The sequence below is a fragment of the Dasypus novemcinctus genome, chromosome X (genome assembly GCF_030445035.2).
Source record: "Dasypus novemcinctus isolate mDasNov1 chromosome X, mDasNov1.1.hap2, whole genome shotgun sequence".
Classification (NCBI taxonomy): domain Eukaryota; kingdom Metazoa; phylum Chordata; class Mammalia; order Cingulata; family Dasypodidae; genus Dasypus; species Dasypus novemcinctus.
The window spans coordinates 149,945,488-149,954,036 of NC_080704.1; the positions used below are offsets into that span (position 1 = coordinate 149,945,488).

The 8,549-nt window shown below is 43.4% G+C and overlaps 1 long non-coding RNA gene across 2 annotated transcripts in view; it reads right to left on the minus strand.

The window, feature by feature from the left end:
- Window positions 1-8,274, minus strand: part of LOC139438094 (uncharacterized) — an 81,984-nt gene extending 73,710 nt beyond the window's left edge. For both annotated transcript variants that reach the window (XR_011647982.1, XR_011647981.1), the window contains exon 1: window positions 8,096-8,274. This is a non-coding gene — a long non-coding RNA (uncharacterized lncRNA). The remainder of the gene's footprint in view (window positions 1-8,095) is intronic.
- Between the last annotated feature and the right edge of the window lie 275 nt (window positions 8,275-8,549).

Here is an 8,549-nt window from a genome sequence, read left to right on the forward strand (position 1 = left end):
GCTTGAGTAGTCGAGCCCTAGTAATTCAATTATATGAGCACTCAATGATCTACTTCTGATGGTAGACATGAAATTAGTTGCTGTAATGGGGAACTAAACAGAACAAATTGGAATATAAGATGGGGTGAGGCTACACAAAGGACTTGAAATGTATCTTATTCAAACATAACTTTTCTCACAATTCCATGTGGTCAAAAAAGACTGTTCATGAAATATTAGAATAAAACTATAACACTGCATAAACTAAAGGGTATGACACCATAATGGAAATGGCAAAGTCTGATTTCATCATTAGTCTTTTGAGTGCAGAGGTGTGTATGGATCCCAAAAAAACCCAAACTGAAAAGTAACTGGGTATCCCAGAAATGACCCAAAAAGTCAGAGATGATGGCATGCCATTTGCCAGTACAACATGATCATTGTTCAATATCTAGTTGTTGGGCAAAGTGTGCCTAGCAGAAAATGTTGACAAAACTCTGCCACAGATATCCAACCCCATCTTTTCTCACCTTTCTTTTTTAAGTTTATATTTTGAAATAATTTCAAAAGTTATAGGAAAGATGAAAAATAACACAAACCCATACAAAAACCTCAAAATACCTCCATCCAAGATAACCAGATTCATCAACTTTTAACATTTTGCTAGATTTGTTCTAACATTCTAACTATCTCTCCACCCATCCATCTAATCTATCTACCCGTTTTCTAAATATTTGAGAGTAGGTTGTATCCATATGCTCCTTATACTTAATATTTCCATGTATATTTCCTAAGAACAAAGATTTTCATTGGTGGAACCACCTTGAGTACAGTTACTGAGTTCAAAAAAATTAACATTGCTATAAAAAGAGTACACTATTTATTTCAATAATTACCTTTGGGGTATTTTTTCCTCCGTTACCAGATCCAGCCCAGGATCATATATTGCACTTAATTGTCATTGTCTCTTTAGTCTTTCTTTTTTAATCATGAAGCATGTAAAACATTAACTTTACCATCTCAACCATTCCCAAGCATATGACTCAATGGGATTAATCACATTCACAATGTTGTACTACCTTCACCACTGTCCATTAACTGAATATTCACATCATCTCTAACAAAACCTTGCACCCATTATGCATTAACTTCCCGTTTTCCCTCCTCGCCCCCATTCCTGGAAACCTGTACTCTACTTCCTTTATGAATTTTTGTAGTCTATTTCATATAAATGGAATAATACAATAGCTGTCCCTTTGTGACTTATTTCTCTTAAGGTTCATCCATGTTACAGCATGTATCAGAATGTAATTCCATGTTCTTTGTCACTTTATTAAAAGGACTCCTTTCCTCTAATTTCTAATTACACATTCATTATTTCCTCCTAAGGCAAGCATCTTTTACATCCATATCTCTACTAACATTCTGCTCATGACAGAACAACAGAAACTTTCTCTACAATTCTTTTTTTTTTTTTAAAGATTGATTTATTTATTTAATTTCCCCCCCCTCCCCTGGTTGTCTGTTCTTGGTGTCTATTTGCTGCGTCTTGTTTCTTTGTCCGCTTCTGTTGTCGTCAGCCGCACGGGAAGTGTGGGCGGCGCCATTCCTGGGCAGGCTGCTCTTTCTTTTCACGCTGGGCGGCTCTCCTCACGGGCGCACTCCTTGCGCGTGGGGCTCCCCTACGCAGGGGACACCCTTGTGTGGCAAGGCACTCCTTGCTCGCATCAGCACTGCGCATGGCCAGCTCCACACGGGTCAAGGAGGCCCCGGGCTTGAACCGCGGACCTCCCATATGGTAGATGGATGCCCTAACCACTGGGCCAAAGTCCGTTTCCCTCTCTACAATTCTTATTTATTTCTGAGGCCTCACCAGAAATGCCTTTAATATCCGTATCACTACCAACAGTCTTTTCAAAGTAATCTATGTTTTTTCTATTCAGAGCCTCAAAACGTCTAGCTTCAATTCATTACCTACTTCCATATTTTGGGGTGTTTATAAAAGCAATACCCTGCTTTTCATAACCAAAAACTGTCTTAGTTTGCCAGTATGCTATGACATACCATACAATGGGTTTGGGCTTAACAACAGGAAATTATTAGCTCGGTTTCAAAAGCTAGAAGTTCAAAGTCAAGGGATTACCAAGGTCATGCTTTATCCCCAAAGCCTGGAGCACTCTAATGCTGGCTTACCATAATCTTTGGGATTCCTTGGCTTACATCTCTGCCTCCTATCCCATGGCGATCTTTCCCATGTCTTTTCTTGTGCTTCCACTTACTTCCAGCTTTGTTCCTCCCTGTGACCTTTTTATAATATTTACAGCCATACAGTTTAAGACTGACCCCAATTCAATTGGCCACATCCTAACTAATAATACCATCTTCAAAAGGTCATAGTCACAAATAAACTCAAACCCACAGGAACTTGGATTAAGAATGCCAAGCTTGTGAAGGTGTGGGGTAGGGGGCCAGCAAAGGTGCCACAATATCATACCATCTTTAACTTGCCTTTTTTTTTTTTTTGATTCAGCACTCACCCTGTTACTGCAACCCTTGAAAAATTTTCTTGATGTTTGAGAAAGATGGTTCTGACAGGTCTTGTTTGTTGCTAACGCTTCTGTGGTAGAATGGAGCCCTGAAACATCTCATGCCATAATCTCAATGATGTCACTCTCCCCTCCTTTGAAGCTTTTATTGGTCCATTCCTAAAGAGTCTGCATTTCTAAAGAACACTGTCTGGGAAAATAGCTAGAAATGAAAGACACTGAACAAAGGGTCACAGTTACAAATTGGTTAAATACTTTGAGTCAGATAAGGCCAAATACTGGCAGGCAACAAAGAAAGTGAGAGACTACAAACGTGAGCAGCTTAATTTGCCCTTCCTCCCTGGTGCCGAGGGATTACTACCAATCACTAACTGGTGATGCAACTAGAAAGAGACCTTGAATAAAAGGGTCAACTCAGACCAGCAGAACATCTCAGCCTATATGTATGATCACGTGTTATAAACTGCTTTTTGACCTTGAATAAAAGAGGGAAATGGCAAAGACAAATCAGTTTATATGACTAAAAGTCTTCAAAAAAGACTCAGAGGGGGTCATCAGAGGGATTGTGCTTACACATGCCTCAGCAGGACCCCAGAGACAGCAAAAGTAGATACAATCCCAGGTATTGGTACTCCTGAGGGCTACAGAGAACCACAGGTTCTATGGTCATGGCAGATGGCTCTGGAGTTCAGTGTCTTGCCAGTGGGCCCTACTTTGGAATTTGTGCTCCTGAGTGTGATGGAACTGGACTCAGATGTGACCTTTCTACACATGCCGCTTCTGTTACTTTTACTGAACCTGTGGTTGGCGCTAGGGTTGGTGTATACTCAGGATACTTGAATCTCTGGACTGTCCATGCGCCAGCTGGGCCCTGAGCCTCAGCAGAGTTGCAGCTCCTACTCTCTGGTTCGTTGGCCTTACCCCGGTCGACTAACAGGGAGGTGAAGATGGTCAACCACCACACCAGGGAACTGAGAGTGCCTACAACTGCAAGCAGAAGAATTGCATCCATCAACCATGTGGAATCTAAGCCCCCTCTTGATATAGAGGTGGAGTGGACATCACCATCCCAGGGTCCACAGGACAGAGGAATTAAATATGGATTAGAGTGGACTTACTGGTATTCTACTACAGAACTATCGTGACTAGTAATGGAAGAAACTGTAGGAATGATGTGGAGAAAGTGGCCACGGTAGTTGCTGAGGGCAGGGAGAGGGAAGAAGAGATGAGATGTGGGGGCATTTTCGGGACTTGGGAGTTGTTCTAAATGATAATGCAGGGGCAGATGCTGGACATTATATATCCTGTCATAACCCACTGAATGGACTGGGGGAGAGTGAAAACTACAATGTATACTATAATCTATGTGGTGCAGCAGTGCTCCAAAATGTATTCACCAAATGCAATGAATGAGCCACAATGATGAAAGATGGTAGTTGATATGGGAGGACTGGGGGGTGGGTGTATATGGGAATCTCTCATATTTTTTAATGTGATATTTTGTGTGATCTATGTATCCTCAAAAAAATACAATTTAAAAAATGATGGAGGTAGGGGGGTGGGGAGTGGGGTATATGAGAACCTCATGTTTTTTAATGTAATGTTTTGTGTGCTCTATTAACTTCAAAAAAGATAATTTTTAAAAATTTGGCCTTCCACTTATGCTCTGGGGGTAAGTCTCTTTCTGTGCTGGGTCCTTACCAAAAAAGGGGGAAACAAAATGTAAATAACTATAATACGTGTTAAAATGCTATCTTAGAGGTAAATATAGGATTCTATGAAATTATATTGACACAACACAGGGTAATCAAAGACAGGGCTTCCTGCAAGATAAGACATCTGAAATGAGTTTTGAAGGATAAATAGGATTTTTCCTGGTGAATAAGTTGTGGTACTATTCCACACAGAAAGAGAAAGCCTGTCCAAAGGCACACAGGCATGACAGAGGAGAGGCATGTGTAACCTGCAAGTATCTCTGTTTGGTTGGACTATATAGAATTTGAAGGGATGATAAGGTGATGTCAAGATAGGGTAGGGGAAGGAATGGCAAGGTAAGAGGCTGGAGCAGTGAGCAGGAGCCCGATCATAAATGGCCTTGTACGACACTATGCTCTAAGCACCATAAATGTTAAGGCAATAATAATTGAGCTTCAAGAGATCAGGCCTGTGTATCTTTCATTTATGAGTTCATCCCCAATGTCTCTAAAATGGTACTAAGCACAGCACAAATGTTTCACATGTAGAATGACTGAATCCTATGCTAAGGCATTTAAACATTATCTTGAAGCTAAGAAGATCCATTAAAGAGATTTAAGCAAAGAAGTAACGTGGTTAGATTGACATCTTATTACTATAAAGTTACTTCAATAACCCAGATGAGAGAAGATAATGGTCAAGAATGAGGAATTGGGGAAACGGACTTTGGCCCAGTGATTAGGGCGTCCGTCTACCACATGGGAGGCCCGCGGTTCAAGCCCGGGGCCTCCCTGACCCGTGTGGAGCTGGCCCATGCGCAGTGCTGATGCGCGCAAGGAGTGCCCTGCCACGCGGGGGTGTCCCCCGCGTAGGGGAGCCCCACGCCCAAGGAGTGCAGCCATAAGGAGAGCCGCCCAGCGGGAAGGAGGGAGCAGCCTGCCCAGGAATGGCGCCGCCCACACTTCCCGTGCCGCTGACGACAACAGAAGCGGACAAAGAAACAAGACGCAGCAAAAAGACACAGAGAACAGACAACCGGGGGAGGGGAGGGGAATTAAATAAATAAAAATAAATCTTTAAAAAAAAAAAAGAATGAGGAATTGGAAAATTGGATAGATTCAAGGGATATTTAGGAGATGGAATGAACAAGAGAGGGTGATTTAATGAGAAAGGAAAGAGAGAGAAGAGGAATGTGTCAAAGAGGGTGACAACAGTGTGCTGGCTTGAACAAGGTGGTATATTTACTGAGATGGGGAATACTGGGAATGGACCATGTTTGGGAGAGAGAAGGGGTATGGTAGGGGGGTGGTGTAGTATGGGATATGGTATAGGATCATGTGATATGTCAGGAAAATATGTGGCAAGGAAAGTAAGGAAAAAATTAATTCCATTTCGGACACTGACTTTAAGATGCTTAAAGGTATTTAGGTGGATACAAATCCAGTAAGTCAGACAGACGTATACCTGAAGCTCAGAAAAAAATCTAGAAATAGAAATTTGGGGATCTGCATATAATGGTAATTTAAAATATGTCCCTGGCCCATTGGGTGGAAACTATAATGTAAGGAAAGTGGAGGAAAAGAGGAAAGTGTAAACTATAATGTAAACCATTATCCATGTGGTGCAGTAGTGCTCAAAAATGTATTCACCAAATGCAATGAAGTCCCATGATTGTTGATATGGTAGGAGTGGGGTGAGGGGGGTAGAGGGTATATGGGCACCTCATATTTTTTTAATGTAACATTTAAAAAAAATAAAGACAAAAAAAGAGTATATACCTGTTTTCCAGATCATTTGATTCCAAAAATCCTTGAACAAGGGATTTAAATGGTTCATCACCAACCACTATATGTACAGAGAGGTTATGTGTGGTTCAGTGATATAATCTAATACACGCAAATATTCTTTGAAATGTGGAACCCACTGCATTAAATGTAAGAATTTGCTAATTAAAATAATCTGGAACTTTAAAAAATAAAAAAATAAAAATGATAGTAAAATAAAATATGTCCCATTTGGTTGGCTCCTGCCTAAAAAGCTGGGCCACCATTGCCTAAATTCCTAATCAGTATTTAATCATTTCCTCATGTCCCATTCCCAGTCCAGGCCCCTAAGACACCAAATGATAAGTCCCTCAAAATACTGGATAAAATTCTCTGCATCCTCTACAGCTTCAATTTATACTCAGAGCTTCCAATTTTTAATAGCTTAAGGGTGCCCTCCAGTGTTCAGTAGGCTACATAAGGCACAGAGTTAGAAGAGGGCTCTAAAACTTAGCTTTCAACCAGAGCCACTGCCCCTACTACTCTCACTTCTAGGGAAATTCACTAGCACATGAAAACACAGATTTGGAGGGACTCTAGGTACTTAAGATTCTGGCAAGGCACGAGGAGAGCCGGGAAAGGCATGAAAAGAGTCAGACAAGCCCTATTCTCTTAGAGCAATATTTTTTTCAGTAGCCTCACCAGTTATTTCATGAACGAAAAGAACAGGACTTATACTCTGGGTTTTTAGCAAATCTCAGGGCGAAACAAGAATGAAGACTTGCCAGACTCCCTGAGGTTCCTTTCCTTTAACACAATTCAGAATGTGACTACAGAAGAGTCTGTATAACTAGAGAAATAGGGGATTCCAAGCCATAGGCCTCCTGGACAGACTAGTTTCTGAACATGTACTAAGCAGAGCCAGTCATTTTATCCAAAGGGGCTAGCTCTACAACAGGAAACTCCATTGCTTACTAATCAGGATGCCAGAATGGGGATGGAAAGTTCATTTCTTACCTTTACCTGCAAAGGGTAGTGAAAAGGACATCCCATAACATAAAATTCAGAGTGGCATGGCCTTTAGCCTAGTGACCAGATCCCAAAGATGTTTAAATGAATACTCTTACATTCTACACAGGAGGGAAACGGACTTGGCCCAGTGGTTAGGGCTTCTGTCTACACATGGGAGGGAGGTACATGGTTCAAACCCCGGGCCTCCTTGACCCATGTGGAACTGGCCGACGGGCAGTGCTGATGCACATAAGGAGTGCCCTGCCCCGCAGGTGTGTCCCCCGCGTAGGGGAGCCCCATGCGCAAGGAGTGCACCCCGTAAGGAGAGCCGCCCAACGTGAAAGAAAAGTGCAGCCTGCCCAGGAAAGGCGCCACACACACAAAGAGCTGACACAGCAAGATGACGCATCGAAAAGAGACACAGATTCCTACGCCACTGACAACAGAAGCAGACAAAGAAACAAGAGGCAGCAAATAGACACAGAGAACAGACAACTGGGGTGGGGGGGTAGAGAAATAAATAAATAAATAAATAAATAAATCTTTAAAAAAAAATACTACAGGGAGACGGACTTTGGCCCAGTGGTTGGGGCGTCCGTCTACCATATGGGAGGTCCGCGGTTCAGGCCCCGGGCCTCCTCGACCCGTGTGGAGCTGGCCATGCGCAGTGCTGATGCGCGCAGGGAGTGCTGTGCCACGCAGGGGTGTCCCCAGCGTGGGGGAGCCCCCACGCGCAGGGAGTGCGCCCGTGAGGAAAGCCGCCCAGCGTGAAAAAGAAGGAGCGGCCTAGCCTGCCCAGGAATGGCGCCGCCCACACTTCCCGTGCCGCTGACGACAACAGAAGCGGACAAAGAAACAAAAGCAGACAAAGAAACAAGACGCAACAAATAGACACCAAGAGCAGACAACCAGGGGAGGGGGGGAAATTAAATAAATAAATAAATCTTTAAAAAAAAAAAAATACTACATATGAGGAGAATTAGAGACCTCCATTGATGGATAGCTGGGGGGCCAGTAGAGAGGCAGTAAATATTTAGAATAAGAACTGGTATCTTGTTTGTCTAGTCCAGTCGCCCAATCCTCCCGCCAGACTCAACCTACCTGCTGCAGTTCCACGGTTGGGTGCAAGCAAGGTCTGAGACACGTACAATCCTAGCCCAGCCTGGTACTAGGTCCAGCCAAATTTGCGCTCGCCCCCTAAACACCTCTGATTCACCCCCACCGCCCAATTTCTGGTCTGCTGCGGTTCCCTCAGTGTCTTCCAGGCAGTGAGGACCAAACACCGCTAAGAGAAGACGCTTATTTTAGAATGATTGACTCATCTTCCTTCAAGCGGATTCGCCTGGCCTCCTTATGCTCCACCCACTCTCATCCTTGCCGCCCTTGGGTTGGCCGCCCAGAACCACGTCACTGATGACAAGCTGTGGGATGAGGCCGGTGGAAACCTGCGCCATGGCCCAATGCCACGAAAGAGAAGAATTAATTCACTAACATTTCGGCGCGGTGGCCGTGTCCAGAGGCATATGCCGCCATCTTGCTGGTGTCATTTCTGCCG